This window comes from Harpia harpyja, chromosome 11, assembly GCF_026419915.1.
Source record: "Harpia harpyja isolate bHarHar1 chromosome 11, bHarHar1 primary haplotype, whole genome shotgun sequence".
Lineage (NCBI taxonomy): Eukaryota > Metazoa > Chordata > Aves > Accipitriformes > Accipitridae > Harpia > Harpia harpyja.
The window spans coordinates 10,569,385-10,585,280 of record NC_068950.1 but is presented as its reverse complement, the minus strand read 5'-3'; the positions used below and the strand labels follow the sequence as shown (position 1 = coordinate 10,585,280).

The 15,896-nt window shown below is 40.0% G+C and overlaps 1 protein-coding gene across 7 annotated transcripts in view; it reads left to right on the top strand.

Moving 5' to 3' along the window:
• Positions 1-15,896, top strand: part of RASAL2 (RAS protein activator like 2) — a 196,027-nt gene that overhangs the window by 117,429 nt on the left and 62,702 nt on the right. The gene's annotated exons all lie outside the window — the stretch shown is intronic.

Sequence of the window (15,896 nt, the reverse complement as noted above, 5' to 3'; positions counted from 1 at the left end):
ACTGTGGGAATATCTTTCAGTGTTTATTGGTGGCTGGCATTGCATGATGTTTTCAGCATATGATGTTGCCAACCTTGCTTCCTGTCCTCCAGCAAGGGATGGTAAATCAAAGCAGTTCAGGGAATCCTACAGGTTGCTCATAAAAACAAGAGGATTTGTTTTCTTTTCAATATAAAGGGCACTGCCTTAGTAGTGCTGCTTGCTTTTCTAGCAGCTTTTGTCTTAAAATGTATTGTGAAGTGATAGCAAGCTGGAAAGCATTTAGATTTCATACCTTTTGATATAGTTAAACATTTTTCAGTAGCTACCAAAGTGATAAATGTTGTCTAAGGAAACCAGGAATGGAACCTCCTGAGCTAAATTCTTTTCTACCTTGGAAACATCCTTTAATAGGTACTGATTATGAAGTCCTTCTTAGTCATTTTCCTCCTCATCTGTAGACCAGGGAGAATACTAATTTGCTAACTTGGAGAGACTGTTTTTGTTAGCCTTGAACCAATGAGGTTGTTCTGCAGCTGGTTTTGAATTACATGATCAGAAAATGAAAACCTTCTGCCTTGGCTTTTTTTGGACAAGTGTTTCTTTCAAAAACAAGCAAACTTTTGGCAAACTAACCAGAAAAGCTCAAGACAACACAATCCTGGTCCCTTCCAAGTTTCATTTAGGTAATTTTGGAGTGGTTACCAGGAGGTACCCTTTAGAATTTCCTGTCTCTTTTGGGGCTCTTTCAGATGATTAACATGTTAATAGGGTAGTGAATTAAAAATACACTACTGGGGAGTTCTGGAAGGCAGACATGAGCAGCAACTTACATTCCTGCTAATTCTTCATGTTGTGCCTAGCTTTATCTGATACTCTGTGAGTGCTCTTGCTCTTTCTCTCTCTAAAATCTGTGGGGAGGGGAAAACGATGCAACTGTAACGAATACTTGAGGTGACTTCTGTCAGAAAGATCTGTCATGGCTCTTTAAAGCTCATGGGAACAAATCAGCTTCATTTGTATATAAGCAGGAGGAAGGGGCGTTCTGATATGCTGAGGCTTGACCTGCTCCTTGCCGTTTTCTGATATCTGGGAGTAAGTATTGCACCAGCTATGTAATATTGGAAGTCAGAGAATTCTGTGATGCAGCAAAATACAGGGTATGGACAGCATTTGTAAATGTAAGTTGTAAATGGCTAGTTGGCGTCAAGAGACAGATTCATTTTCCAGCCTGTAGAGGTATGTACCTTTTCAAAGCTTTAATTCTCCACAAAGGGAATACTTCCTTTTATCTAGATTTCTTGGCTAATTGGCATCAGACAGCACAAATGTTTTTTAGGAGAGCTAATAATGGTGGGATTTGAAACTGGGCCAATGGCAGAAGGGAGACCTAATGGTCCCCTTCCATTTAATTTTCTACATATATGGGTGACTGCTTCTAGTAAGGGAGAGGGAAATCTGCACAAGAGGTCAGCAAGCAAATGATGCAACTACAGTCAGTGCTTACAGTTTCAACAGTATCATCTCCACATGTTAAATGGTCAACAGACTTTGACTATATATGTTATGGATTTAATGGGAAATTGTGCCAAAGTTGTTGTGGTAAACATAACTGCAAAAATTGGGTTGCAGAGTTGTGTAATAGCTGGTTATCTGAGCAGATGATGGCAGCTACAAACAGCCATGGTGAGTCTGGATAGAGTTTCCTTCCATAGTTGAACAGTGCTGCTCCTTAGTCAGGCAGTGGATCCACTGTGATGACACGCAACATTGCATTTTTCTTCTCTTGCACCTGCAGCATGCTCAGCAGGGTCTTTAGGTGGGCAATGTTGTGATGTAGACACCAGCCAGAGAAGTGAAACAGCTCCGCTGACGCGTTTGTTCGGAGTAGGCCCCTGGGCAACCTTCAAAAGTGGCGCCAACCACAAGCATTCAGAAATGCAAGTCTGGCTTAGAAAAGAGGAGATTGAAAATACTTTTTTTTTTACTTTCATTTTCCTCCTTGTTTTGATCCCTTTTGGAGTAGGCTTCAGTCAGAGTTTCAAGCTCAGTCTCACTCAAACTGTGAGGGCCAGGTCCTTTTTCTAGAATGGAGGCTGTAATTGTCTCCACATTTGTTTGATTTCAGGGGCAATGGCTACAGAAAAAAATGCCAAATGTACAAAATACAGTGTAATTCTAATGCCAGCTTTCACAGCATTCATGCTCTTAAAGCCCTGTCCTGGTATGTCCTAAGGTCACTCTAAAATGTCAGCTATATTCTCCAGGGGAACTCTTGCCAGAGCGTCCAAGAAGAATCTTTAAGATACAGCATCAGTCAGAAATTAAGTCCATGTCCACAAGATGGAGGACTTGGTATGTCCTTGTAAAAATTTCCTAAACTATACAGTCTCTTACCTTGCTGTGTTTCCTTGCTTCACCACTAAATTTGGTCCCTACTTTGGAAACAGATTTTAAAAACCCCTCCAAGTACTGCCTTTCTTGTACTGATCTCTAGTGTTTGGAAAGGCCTTGGGCTTTGGCAGTTGTCTTATTTTGATGCTTACATAGAGATTAACATAGTATTCCTATAAACACAGGTGGAACTGGGTAGTACAGAGGGAGGGAGACCACATGATTCATAGGCAGGGGTAGGAAATCATATTGCTGGTCACAACCACTCGTTCTCCAGAATGCTCCTGCTTTTCTGCTGCATACCTGGTAAGTGCAAGCTGCACGCTTTCAGGCTACTAGACACTAAGAATTTTTGTTGGTGGTTTTCTGTCTCCGGTGTTAGAAGTGCAGGTTATTGTGAATTAGTCTCTTTTTTTTTTTGTCTGTGCCAGACAAGGAGAGTTGAACTCCCACCTGATGATGTCAGCAAAGCTGCGGTTTCTTGACATATAAAGGGAGCAAGCAGTGACCTCAGGGTGGAGTAAAGCTCCCTATTGGCACAGCACCCTCAACCCTGCTCTGCAAGAATCGCTGGTATTTAATTTGTGCTGAAAACAAGCAAGTTGAACTCGTCGTGGGAGTGCTACATAAAGCTGTTACCTTGTACTAAACCTTGTAGGAAGAGGGTAAATAATGTTTAAGTCGATGGGATGGTGTGGCAATTCCTACATGATCTGACCAGAAGCTTAAGAAGTCGCACGCTCCGTAGAATATCATATATTGATCATGTTGAATCGCTTCCCAAAATACTTTGAAGCCATCTGTGTGGGTCTTATGCATTCTGATGGCACCAGAATGCTGCAGACTGAATGATAAAACATTTAGTTCTCTCTCATCTGAAACCGTTTTTCTCAAAATTGTAGTTCTCTATTATCTATGTGATCATGTCTAGTCACAGAAGGCAAAAAAACCCGAACAAACCAACCGCCACCCAAACCCCAGCCCTCACTAAGTTGTTCTTTCGTTTGTTTGCTTGTTGGAGTTGTCATCCCAATAATTTTATCTAAATAAGAAAAATCATTCCTGGCTGTTTCCCTGCTCCAGCTGAGAGTATATGCCCAAGGAAAAACAGGTCAGAAAGTAATAGGAGAGACCAACATGAGTGATGGTAGTATTCCAACAAAACTGCCTTAATCAATTATTTTCACTTGTATTTCTTTCTGAATTTGGGCAAAATTCAGCACTTGTGAAGACGTGAGTTGTACAAACTATGTGGCCTGCAGGGTGAGCAAGAAAAATTGTTTTCCTTTTCCATGCCTGACTGCAGCATTCATGGGGAAGTGCTTTGCTGTCCCAATAGCAGCTTGGAGGACAGCTTAGTGCAAGGTGTCCCCTTTCCCCCAAAACCTGCTTGTTTTCTCTTCCTGAGAATTCATAGCATGTCAGCATCTTGAAGTGCAAAGGATTAAGCAGTTGAGTCCTCAAGGATAGTAATAACCTGTCAGATTGCTGACCCTAACAGTTACATTACAAGCATTGGGAAGAATTATTTAAAAGATACTTTTTCCATGGTGTTCCAGTATAATTTCTGATAAATCCATTATATGTTAAGTGCTTCTCCTTGTCTGTCTGTCTAATAATGCTCCTTTATAATGATTCAGAACAGATAAAATATGAAAGACCTGTAAGATCATCTGTAAAATAGCAGTGATGCTGCACCTGAACTGCTTAAGCAAGTCTTCTGCCTTTAGAGACATGGCAGGGAGGAGCGGGTGCTTCAGTTTACTGTCTGCCTGAAGTGTGGTTTCTGGGCAGTTACATTTTTCTTCTTAATACCTGGGAGACTTGGAAGTGCAGCCAGCAAAGCTTCCTTGCTTGGAAAGCTTTATTTTTCTAGGACTGCTACTAGGTGATGTAGGTCTGGGGGATAGAAGGAAGGAAGCTGTCCTCCTTTTTTTTTTTTTTCCCTTTTTTTTTTTGTCAGCAGATATGTGTATTTGGTTTTTGCTGTTTTCCTTCCAGTAGCTCTACAAAAATAGTGTTCTTTCTTCTTAACTTTTGTTTTGGTCATGTTTAAGCTGTACTTATATTTGAAGTTTGCATTTCTTGGAAATTCTTGTTGAGAAAAACAGTGTGATGCTGATATCACTTGAGACACTGGCAATTTCAGTCCTCACAGTATCAAAGTTAAAAAAAATCACTCCCCATTCCTCTTTCATACTACTTTAAAAGATGTAAGAGCTCTTGAATTTCTGGGCTGGATATTCAGATGTGTGAAGCAGGTAATGTAACTGGGCTTAGTGGGCAGGGGATCAGACCCTTAATGTTGATCTTTTTCATGTTCTTCATCCATTCTTGAAGGTTGGCACCTCTCGGGGATTCTTAATTTTTCTTTCAGTCTTAGCATTAAAGTAACATTTCTAATGCTAAATAACTTTAGAACTAACATAACATTTCTAGCAAAGATGCTAGCTCCGAAATCCTCTTTTAAATTGAAGAGCTTGAGACTCAATTCATTTCATGGTGTCACTCTCACAGTGTTACTGAGCAAGGGCTTCCCTATCAATCTTTGTGCTTGGCAAATCTGGGAAAGTGTGGGGTTTGTTTTGTTTTTACAGCTCCATGTTTTCAGGACATTTTTAGTCTGCTCTTTGTTTTGAACACCCAATGTTTTTGGTCAGAGGGAAGGAGTATAGAAGGTATTCTTCATGAACACATTCTTGGGGAAAAAACTCATCGCATGAATACCAGCATCAGAAATTAAGTAGACTTTACATACTGCTCATGAAATATGTAGCTGGATGTATTCATCCTTTAAGACAAGATGTCTGTTTACATGAGGCATATGGCTCACAGTTTGGAAAAGCACTCCAGAGTAGATGACTCTGTAAATAATGTCTTGGCCCTAATTTGGAATTAAATTAGCTTAATGTTTTTAGAGTAGTCATTAATAGATACTTACAAACTACCATACTCCTAGCAGCATAACTTAGCTGAATCCCTTGGCTATGCTGAGGATACCTGAAGTTGGATTGAGTACAAAAATGGAACTAAGTTGGTGTGGGAATGGGAAAAAAAAACCACATGGTTCCTTCATCAGTGAAGTACTGAAAATCCAGCAGTTCTCTCCAGCAGAAATACTTGTGTCAGAGCTCTTAGTGCTTCTGGTTAGGTCACTGTTTTGTAATGTTGGCGAAGTGTTTTTCCATGGCAAAGTGGACAACAGCAACAGGACAGTTTGACCTATAGTAGTAAAACATTCCTATTGCTAGTTCTTCTGATTTTTGGAACTGGCTTACTTAGGGTTAACGTGCTTAAGAACCAAAATCACAGTAATTTGCATATTCTTCAGTTACATTAATTTTTTAAAGATCTTTTAAGACTGCATCTTTCTTGCTGTACATGAGCAGCGTGATAGTTCCTTCTGTGCTTACCTCCTCGGCCTCTAGATAGAACCAAGTTTCTTTCTTTATACAATGCTGGACATTATCTGTGGTGTGGGTGCAGGCACATGTCTTGATCACTCTGTTGATCTTCAGCTGATGGTTTGACTCCCAGTCTTCCTGCTCTCCTCAAGCATCTCTTTAATAATACATCCTGGAGGAAAAAAGTATAGGGATGTATAGTCTTAAACTCAGCAAAACTTAATTTTGTGGGCAGGTACAGTCAGCAGCATGAAGGATTCACCTCCAACCCCTACAGCATTACAGTCTTGCATCAGTTTTGCCAGGAAAACACAGTACTGGGATCTAGAGAGGGAACTGGGGCAGACATCCTTCATAAAGAAAGCTTTATGTTGTTTATGTTGTGTTGGAATGTGCAAGAGGAAAATATTATGGAAAAATTGAAGATGTGTTTTAAAAGTAGTTTAAAATTCAGCTCCTTAGCAAGTAGCTTCATAGGCTTCTGACAGCTTTTTTTCTTCAACCTGAAAAGCATGTCTATAATTCTAAGATATTGTCTATACTCAAAATAGTTCATATGCACCAAGGAAACACAATGTAATGGGAGGTCTCTTAAGACATAGCTTGCTATTATGGAGAAGATTTTGAAGCATTGATTAGATTCATATAGGCAGTTAGATGTATCTTTATGTCTCAAGGGAATTATAAGCCAACTTCTGTGCTGCTGCTGTTCTTTGTGTCCAAGTAAACTGACTTAAGTGAATTTTGTCTGAGGCGCCCATGACTAGGCTTATGTATTTAGCCATTCTTGAAGTGTTTGTGGTAGGGACTTGCTGCTCAGTTTCCAAAAAGGTGAAGTATGAATAGCCAGCCAAGAGGCCAGATGATTTTGCTAGGAGGCTCAGTGGGCATGGAGGAGCTTTATAAAGACTAGCCCCTTTGGGTTTAGTTTAAATTTTCATTTCAGATGCTGACCTGTTTGTGTCCAATGCCCTGTCAAAACTAAGTGTGGAAGTAGCTTCCTGACTTTATTTAAAATGTCGCTTGTACAAGGGAGCTCTTGCTTGTATTACTATATACTAGCCAACTTCAAGGTTTGTTGTTTTTTCTCACCTTCATTTTGAGCCTTTCTGTCCCTATTTATCTTTACAGGCTGTCAGCAAGCACAGCTTTCGCTGCCCCTGGATTCCTCACTGCTCCAGCAATTGTTATTTAGGAAATTCTTTGCTCTGCCTCCCCTCCTGAGTAACCACTAGGTTAACGTCTCTGATCTCAGCTGGGTTTGGAAGGCTGGTGGTGTTCACTCTGGGAAGTAAGGGGAGCTATTACCCTGGTAAAAGATAATATTGCATCAGTCCTGTGGCATGTAGAGGTTGTCATCTTCAGCTGGATGAGAGCTGTTGAGAGTGAGTGCTAAAGATCACTGACTGAGCTAAAATCACTTTATTAAGCAATCTGAAAGGATAAAATACTAGACGATATTGTGTATGTGTGGGCTCGTACTTCATCAGCGCTGTTTCAGTTTCCACAACAGAATAGTCTGGCTTAAAGAGAGACCTGAGTGTCCATCAGGTTTTTTTCTGATAAAAAGGGCTTTCTGTGTACTTTGCTGTGCTCCAACAGGGCTATCCACATCTTCTCATGTCTGACGTAAATCTGTTATTGATTTACATTGCCACAGAATGATTCTGTTCTGCTGCTCGTAGCTTGTTCGTAGGATTGTGTCATGGTATTACACGCTGGTTTTGCTTATGAAGCTTAAGCCAAAAAGTTATCCATGTCACAAAAGGATTGTGAATCCTTCCACCATGATTCCATAATACACAGTGAGTTACTCGGCCTTGTCCATCCGGATGGTCTTGAACTAGATTATAGCATGGTTAGAAGGCTGTTATATTGTAATACCGCTTCTCAAAGCAAAATGACTTTCATTCTAGATAGGCATTTTAAATGATTTAATGCAGGAAACAGAGCCTTTTGCATATAGAATTGACATTTTTAGATGTCTGGGAAACTTATTTTTAAGCTAGCTTGCTTGTTCTGTGCTATGGCATTGAATAGGATTGGAAAGTTATTAGTGCTTTGCATCTTTCTGGGGCAAAATGACTTGGATAAGTTTTCTTATTTCCTAATGGACAGGTATAGAGGTGAGTAGTTTTGTCTGGTACATGTGACATTGATCCCGGAGTTAGAGAAGTGGATGTTTATTGTTTCTTGTGGATTAACTAGTGCTGCAACCTCGGCAAGCTATTTTATATGTCTCTGCCTGCCTACTTTTTGTTAAAAAATTTGCCCTCTCCCTACCCATTGTGCCCCTGTTCTGAAGGGAGCATTTAATTTTTCAAGTGTGCAAATATCCTGTCTTTATTCACTCCTAAATTAACTGTAAAACATTTTAATAAGAATGACTTGGGTGTACAATGTCTGATGTATATTGCTGTGAAGACATCATCTACTGACTATAGCAATATCCATCAATCAGTCCATCAGAGTCTGTCCCTAGTGCAAGAAAGATCCATTTTTCCTCTTCTTGTAAATGCCTCATGCAGAGAACATTAATACGTTATGATTTATAATACTACCGTGACTTTGTGCTTACAAAGCATCTGCATCAGAAGGCATCTGTGCTCTATTATTTGCATATATTATGAATTATCATTTACTAAAATTCCTGTAGAAAAATCAGAGCACTCATGCTTCTGTGTAGTTTCAGTTATCAAGAATGCTAATTTTTAAATCCACGGGATGGCAAAGCTGCTTAGCTTCATAGGTTTCAAAATCATTACTGTAGGAGGGTGACATTTCTGACAACTGCAGAAAGGAGCAGAAGCTCGTTCTCTGGTGGTAATGCAAAGAATTACCAGTTGGGGATGATAGAAGTTTTAAACAATTAGTTTATATAAGAGGTTCCAAAACATAAGGGCTTGGTTTAATTTTCAGCCATGTGGACTCGTCTGCTTTTGGAACTCCGGGGTGAGGGAGATGAACCCCAATACTTTGAAGGATTTTTCTCATGTTTTCACCTGCTATTCTGTATGGCTACCAGTGCTAATATTGGAGAGATGAGCTGCTTCTTACTCCTGGTTTGGGGGGGGGGGGTTATTACTACTTTGCTGATCTCTCCTACCTGTCTATATCTTTCCAGTATAGGATATTTTCACATTTTGCATACTTCCACTCTGGTCAATAGAGCAATTCGTATCTGTATTTGCATTGGTTCAACAAACTTTTTTCCAGTGTAGGTAGGTCTCACAGCATGAAAATAAGTTAGTCATATTTGAATGTTCCTCTCCTGCTTATTTGCAGCTTATCTCAAAACCTGGCTGTCCTGGAAAATTTGGACAAGGCTTTTTGAAAGCTTTTGGTAAGCTCTAGAGCACAAGACCTGCTTTAAGATGGAGAAAGACAAATTTAAGAAGCTATTCACAGTGTTTCTTCTGCCTATGGCAAGCTTTAGTGCGAGACTGGCAGTACATCCCTCCTGCAGTTGTGGAGCAATTTTAGTCTCTGGTTTTCTTGCACAGCAAAGGGTTTAAAAATTAAAATCATGTTACAGAGGAGTTCCAAGATGTTTTTGAAGTGATTGTTTGAAACTAGGTATTCAAAGGATGTAAACAGCGAGGACATTTCTGATACCAGAGTTTGATAATGGAGAGTATCAAAGCATACAAATGTCAACCAGTGCCCAGTGGTTGGGAGATAAGGCTGGATAAATTCATTCTTGGAACTAAGGAGCAAATTGCTAAGAATGAGTGGAGTTAACCATTGGAACAGCTTACCAAGGGAACAGACTGGCTCTTTATGTCTTTGCAGTGTCTGTTTACAGTTGGATGTCCTTTTTTCTGGAAGACATGTCTTTGTTCAGCTAGAAATAATGAATGGACAAGAGTCACTAGGTGATGTTCTAAAGGTGTTTCAAGTCAGGTTAGATGATTGTAATCATTATTTCTACTTTTAAATTTGATGGATTTGGTGTTTCTAAATGTCAGTGGTTGTTCTACATCTATCTATCGCTTTAAATTTCCTGGATTTCTAATGAGGGTGTGTTCATGACTTTCTTACGAGGACTTTTCAATTCATGCTTTTTTTTCTGATGCGTATCTCCATCTTCTGACAGTCCACTGCAGACAGGCTTCCTGCATGATATTGTGACCTCTTAAACCACACAAAATAGTAGGGAAGTATTTATGCAGGTTTTTCCCCCCCACACTCTGTGTGTTGCCCCAGGAATGTTAATGCACAGGACAGGTCTGCATATGAAAAACTTTAATGCCCTTTCAGTTCCTAGTTACATCCTCCTGACTGAAGTCTTTGCCAGTACTGCCTCCATTTTTTACAAAGTTTTTAATGTTCCCATATTTTAAAATACTACAATAAGCCAGTTTCATATGTGATATTTAATATACTTTCCCTGTTACCATGAAGATTATAAAACATTGAAAGGGATGAATAACGCTTAAATTATGATACAAGATGAGGCAGTTAGGGAGGAAAACAGGATCTGTACGCAATCTCTACTCCTAGAAACGATGCAAAATTGGTAAGCATTTATGAGAAATCAATACTCTTAACTTTGTTTTCTCTAGAACCTATTATTTATGGAGTTGATCATTAATATTGCAAATTAAACCAGTTTTTAATGGATGGACAGTCAGGTGGTTGCGGGCACAGTATTTGTTTCACAGAACACTAAAAGGAAGGAGGTGAAATTTTCGTTTCATATTGACCAACCAGACAGAAAAAAATAGCTATCTAATCCTTTCTCTAAATTTTTTTAAATTCCATTCTTATTGCAAGTAGATTTATGTCATCAGTTTGCACAGTCTTACCTCAAAGAAGATCCTACTTGTAGGAGTTGGACAAATGTGATCCTCCCACACACACAGTAAAATTTCTTGGAAAAGCTCATTTTTTGCATATTTGGGAAATGTATCTGATGTCTTTCTATCATTGGATTTTCTATTACGTAGGAAATGTTTCTTGTTTTTTATCTCTGTTCATATTGGGGGTGGAGGCATGTGCTTTTTCAGTGTGAACAGGAGCACTGCTCGGCTACGTCTTCCACACTGCTGTGGTACCTCACTCCTGAACTGTCTGCCCCATGTTCCCTCATTAATTGTGAATTCTGTATAGCATCTGCCCTGCTTGGCAGGTGTTTTATGAAAATATCTGTCCTGCGCAAACAATACTTGCTACAGTTTGTCTTAGTAATTGGAATTTTCTTCCCTGCTGGGACTTGATAGCTCTTTTTTTCTTCATTTGTTGGTTGGTATCTAATTCTTCGCTTTGCTGATCTAATGGTTTTCGTTGTTGCTGTTTTGGCTTGGGTTTTAGTCAGTGGTCAGCAAGTGTCCTAGTTTGTAATAGGGATTGGCAACTGTATAAATTATTTAAAATAAAGACAGGTTCAGAAAATGGTGAACAAAAGGCGGCTGTCTCTTTAAAGAGTGCAGTTTGATCAGAGCATCAGCTCCATCCCCTGAGGACAAAGGCAATTTTGATTTGTGGGGCCCAGGAGTCCCTCACTTACCGGGATTCGTCTCTGCTCGTGCATGTGTAAACCTGTAAAATGCTCTTTTGTGTAGAATAAATCATATGCTATAAATCCTGTACAATTAAATGTGACCCTTCATAAAGTCACAATGACAAGTCTTCATTGCAAAGCTGTGCAGAGCAAGCTCGCTGTCTAGACAGAGCAGAATTATTTCCCATTTATCTTTTTGTTGTTGTTGTTGTTAAATAAATAACTGACCGTTAGTGCTGATGACTTCTTTGAACCCCCAAGAACACTGCTCTCTCCTTACCTCTTCCTCATTTGCCCTGTTGCAGTCGAGGCTGAAGCCCAGCAGGGCTGTGACTGCTGCTTCGCGCTGATGAAGAGGAGCAGTTCCCCTCTCTCTAATGCTGCTGTTGGCAGTCAGAAGCAGATTCCATTATTGCCGATCAATGCCGCCGCCATGCAGGAGGAGGGGAGAGGGAGGGGTGGGAGCTTCCTATTCACAGATTGATCAACCTGCCATTGCATGAACAAAATCATTGTAAGAAAGGCTGGGATGCTGTTATAATAGCTGGAGCAGGAACGGGCTTGTAAACAGGGGAATGCAGGCTCTTCAGTAATGGGGAGGGTACTTAAATTGCCTCTAAGCTTGCTGTTTTTACTTTTAGCATAAAGCATAATACCTGAGCCTTCAAACAAAGCCAACACTATAAGGAATGATAGGGATATACTACACTTAGGTGATGAGCTATTGTGCCGACTTATCTGAGCTTCTTCAGCACTGAGACCTAGTTCATCTTTTTACTTAAACCGATTCTATCATAACCTGCTACCTCTTTTGGATTTTAAAACCTCGGTTTCCCCTGCTTCCCTTTTTTGCCTTCTTTCTGTTCCTGCTTGGACTGAAACCTGACACAAAGGGACAAGAAGTACAGATCCCACTTACTGCTCCCACCCATGCCTGCTTTGTCAGTACGGGCTGTCAGATGTAGGGTTGAGAGAACAGGGCAGGATCACGCTCTCATGTTGTCAGTGTAGACAATAACTGGAGTACTGGAATCCCAAGACCATCAGCTCCTCCCCACCCTTCCTACCCTGCTTCGTTCACTTATTGTTTTCTGTATGGAAAAGTTTTCTGGCTGGAGAATGAGTCTTCTTTCTCCTGGTGATGTGGCCGAATGGCTGGATAGCAGCACAGAAGATGAGAAAAGCCTTCTCTCGTTTCTTGGTACGGTAGGGTACTAACTGTATTTTTTTACTTTTTTTTTTAACACTTTACTGGGAAGCCTTTACTACTTTCACTGGTGCTTAATTTCTTCAGTCCTTCAGTTACCTGACCTTATTTCTGTTTAAAAGCTTTTAAGTGGTATGCAATTGTTAATTAAACTTGGTTACAATCTGTTTGAAATAGTTGCAAACACATTGGGCAAAGGTCAAGTCATAAATGGGCATGTGCCACGCAGAAAATCATTTCTGGACTAAACATGTTACTTACTGGTCTGTTTTTCTTCTCTGTGCCATTTGACCAGCTGATCACTGTGTTCAGTCTACTTCCACTCATTTTTGTCAGCTTGCCTACAACTTCTCAACTCTGTGATGGCAGTAAGGTAAATCAGAGGAGACTGCTGAAAGTTTTTCTTCTTAAAAGAAATATTTAGATGCATTTAGAATAAAAATTTCAGCTGTGGGATCAGATACTTCTCTAGCCTAGAAATTAAATCTAGGAAGCACAATCAAACAATCCTGTGCTCTGTTTCTGGATACTTACACATTAGTTTAATGGCATTCAGGTAGAAAATTGAAACTATTCTTTTATTTATAGGCCAGCATAAATACCAGTAAGGTTGAAAGTATTTTAAACGGAATTCAGACATAGAAGTTGATTATTGTTTTGTCTTTCCCTTTGAGCTGTTGCTATCTCAAACTGTTGTTATTTGGTTTTGTTCTTTTAATCCCATCTCCACAAATCATTCCATCTCTCTCCTTAATGGTTTCTGTTGTTCTCAGGATGCAGTCTGTTTTCTTACTGTTTTGGTAATTTCTAGGTACTGAGTTGCTCAGACGGGCTGCTTGATATGTATGCCCCTTTTCCTTTCCATGGACTATTTAAAATAATGTTTGCTGTAATATCTGCTATAATATCCCCCCCCACCAAGGTGCAATAGTCACCATTGTGGATCTTTGTCAGTCAAGTAGGTGACAGCCAATCCAGATACTATTTTTTCCCCAATTTTGTTGTCCTCCATCCAGACCACAGGCAGGTGCCTGGTGTGGCTGTGCTCTTTCCAGTAGATACAGTTTACACTAGTCTCTCTGTGGTAAGCAGTTCTCTTACTTAGCAGGTCCAGAACAGTACAGAATGTGGGAGGAAAGTAAGGGTCTCCCACAGAGTCTATTTTGATTTGCTCACACTTCATCACTATGTGCTCTGACCTTCTTTGGGAATATCACACCAGACGTGAACAAGGACAGGAGTATGCATGGGCTGGGCACTGGGGCTGCTCTTCAAGAGACTGAGATTTTACCCCCCTTACACGTATGCCTGCATTCACATTTTGTTCCAAGCCAAGAGGTCCTCAACATGTCTCCCAAATCTTACCCCAGAAACACCAGGAATTATTTATTCAGACTGGAGTCTGAAGGGTGTCACAAAGCTGAGGTATTTAAGCTAGCCGGTTTTGCCTCCAAGTACATATTTTTACTTAAATTATCTTTTTTCTTTTATCTTAAAGAGATACCAATTCCCAAATGGTGTCTTAACTCTGGGGCCATATTTCAGATTCAGTGACATCCCTCGGATGTCTACAGTACCTTGGGATTTTTTCTTTTTGTGTGACCGTAACAATAATTCGTAATGCTTAGGGCAAAAATCCTGCCATAGTGAGCAAGAGGTACTGAAGCTTAGAGCAGCCTTCTGGCCCATTGAGAGGAGGAGGGAAGAGCTGTCGATCTTTGGTGCACCCAAGAGCCGGTCACTTGTGGGAATATCCCAATAACCAGACCAAAGGATCGCTTTTTAGAGAATGGTTTGATTCACCTTTCGCAGAGAGTAAAAAGATCAGTTTTGAAAGCCATGGCTTAAGGCTGTTGTTTAATAATGAGGATAATAAATATTGATATCATACTAATGTGTGTCTAAGTCATAAGCCTCTAAACAAATTACATTGCGGGAACAAGTTACCATGCATCAGCTGATCTGCGTTAATTGTCTGTGTGCAATCTCTCTGCAGCAAACACAAGGTAATTTGAATTAGCAGGGGCAGTCCAAGATCATTAGGAACTAACGAGGACATCAGCATCTCCAGGTCATGTGCAGTAGCTCCTTGTGTCTGCTTTTGTGTTGGCACAGTTGTCCAGGCAATTTGTATTGCTGTGCGTGGAGTCAACCATTAAAAGAGGCTTTAGAAGCTGATGCATGAGCAGGTTAAAAAGGGGCAACTATTCCAAATTTTGTATGGCCACGCACATCATGTAGAGGATATGTTGAACAGTTTAGGGACGTGTATCTGTTTCATTTGTGATTCAGATTTGCAGAGCTGGAGAATTCATTCCTCCACCTCAAAGTGAATGCATCAGTCTAGTAACAGCTGATGTTGTACTCACTAAATGCCACATACAGTTTCCTCAGAACATTCTGCAAAAAGAAATTGTGAGAGTCAGTACTTGAAAGCCAAAGATTATTCTCTCCTATGATATTCTTGCCCTTTCGTCCAGCCTCCTCTGTGTATTCATCTGCTTTGCATGTTAGGTCTTGTCTTTCAGACTGTAAAGTCCTTTAGGAATCAATGACTTAAATGTCTTTTAAGTGACTTAAACTGTCATTTATGCACCTTCTGAACTGGGCACTGATTCAATTACACTTTTTTTATATGCCAGCACAATGCAAGTGCCTAACACCAACAGAATTACCTATCTGTAAATTAAAAATCTTTGATATTTACCTGGATCATCTTGCAAGACTTGGCTGATTGACTCAATCCCTACTAAAGCACAGTATCTTCTTTTAAAATCCCTGCTAATGGACTGGGAGAGGTTTTGATCATAATTGGTATCTAGCAGTTGTTGGATGATGGAGTTCTATAGCCAGTGAGCTTTGCAGAATTTCCTTTGTATTTCCCTTTCCAGGCTTGGTAGCTTTTGTGCACTTCAGTACACTGTGACTTGGTTGCATTCTCTCTGATGTGTATCTTCTTGTGCCTTTTTCCCCCCTGTCTAGTTGTCTTGATAAATGTGGAAAAGCTATCACTGCAAATTTCAATTTTCTCCTTTAAGTTATACCTTCTAGAATTTGCATAATGTATTTTAGTCAGAACACGAACTTGGACTTCAGGACTTAAAACAGATCGGGTTTTTTGAGTTTGCTTTTACCCTAAGCTTCTTACATAGGCATTTAATTCAATTTTTATGACTGTCTGTGAATTGGGCCCATGTCTGAATTCTCCCCAAGCGAGTAAAATGAGAGAGAATGCTTACTCCAAGATAAAACATTAACATTTCTATTTATTTTTATATGTGGCTTCCTATTTCATTAGGAAATACTCATCTGAAAGATGCTGTTCAGACATTTCTTGTTGTTCCTTCTTACATATCTCCTAACACTATCTTTCTGCTTTTTATTACTGTCGCTAATTTTGTTAGCTGGT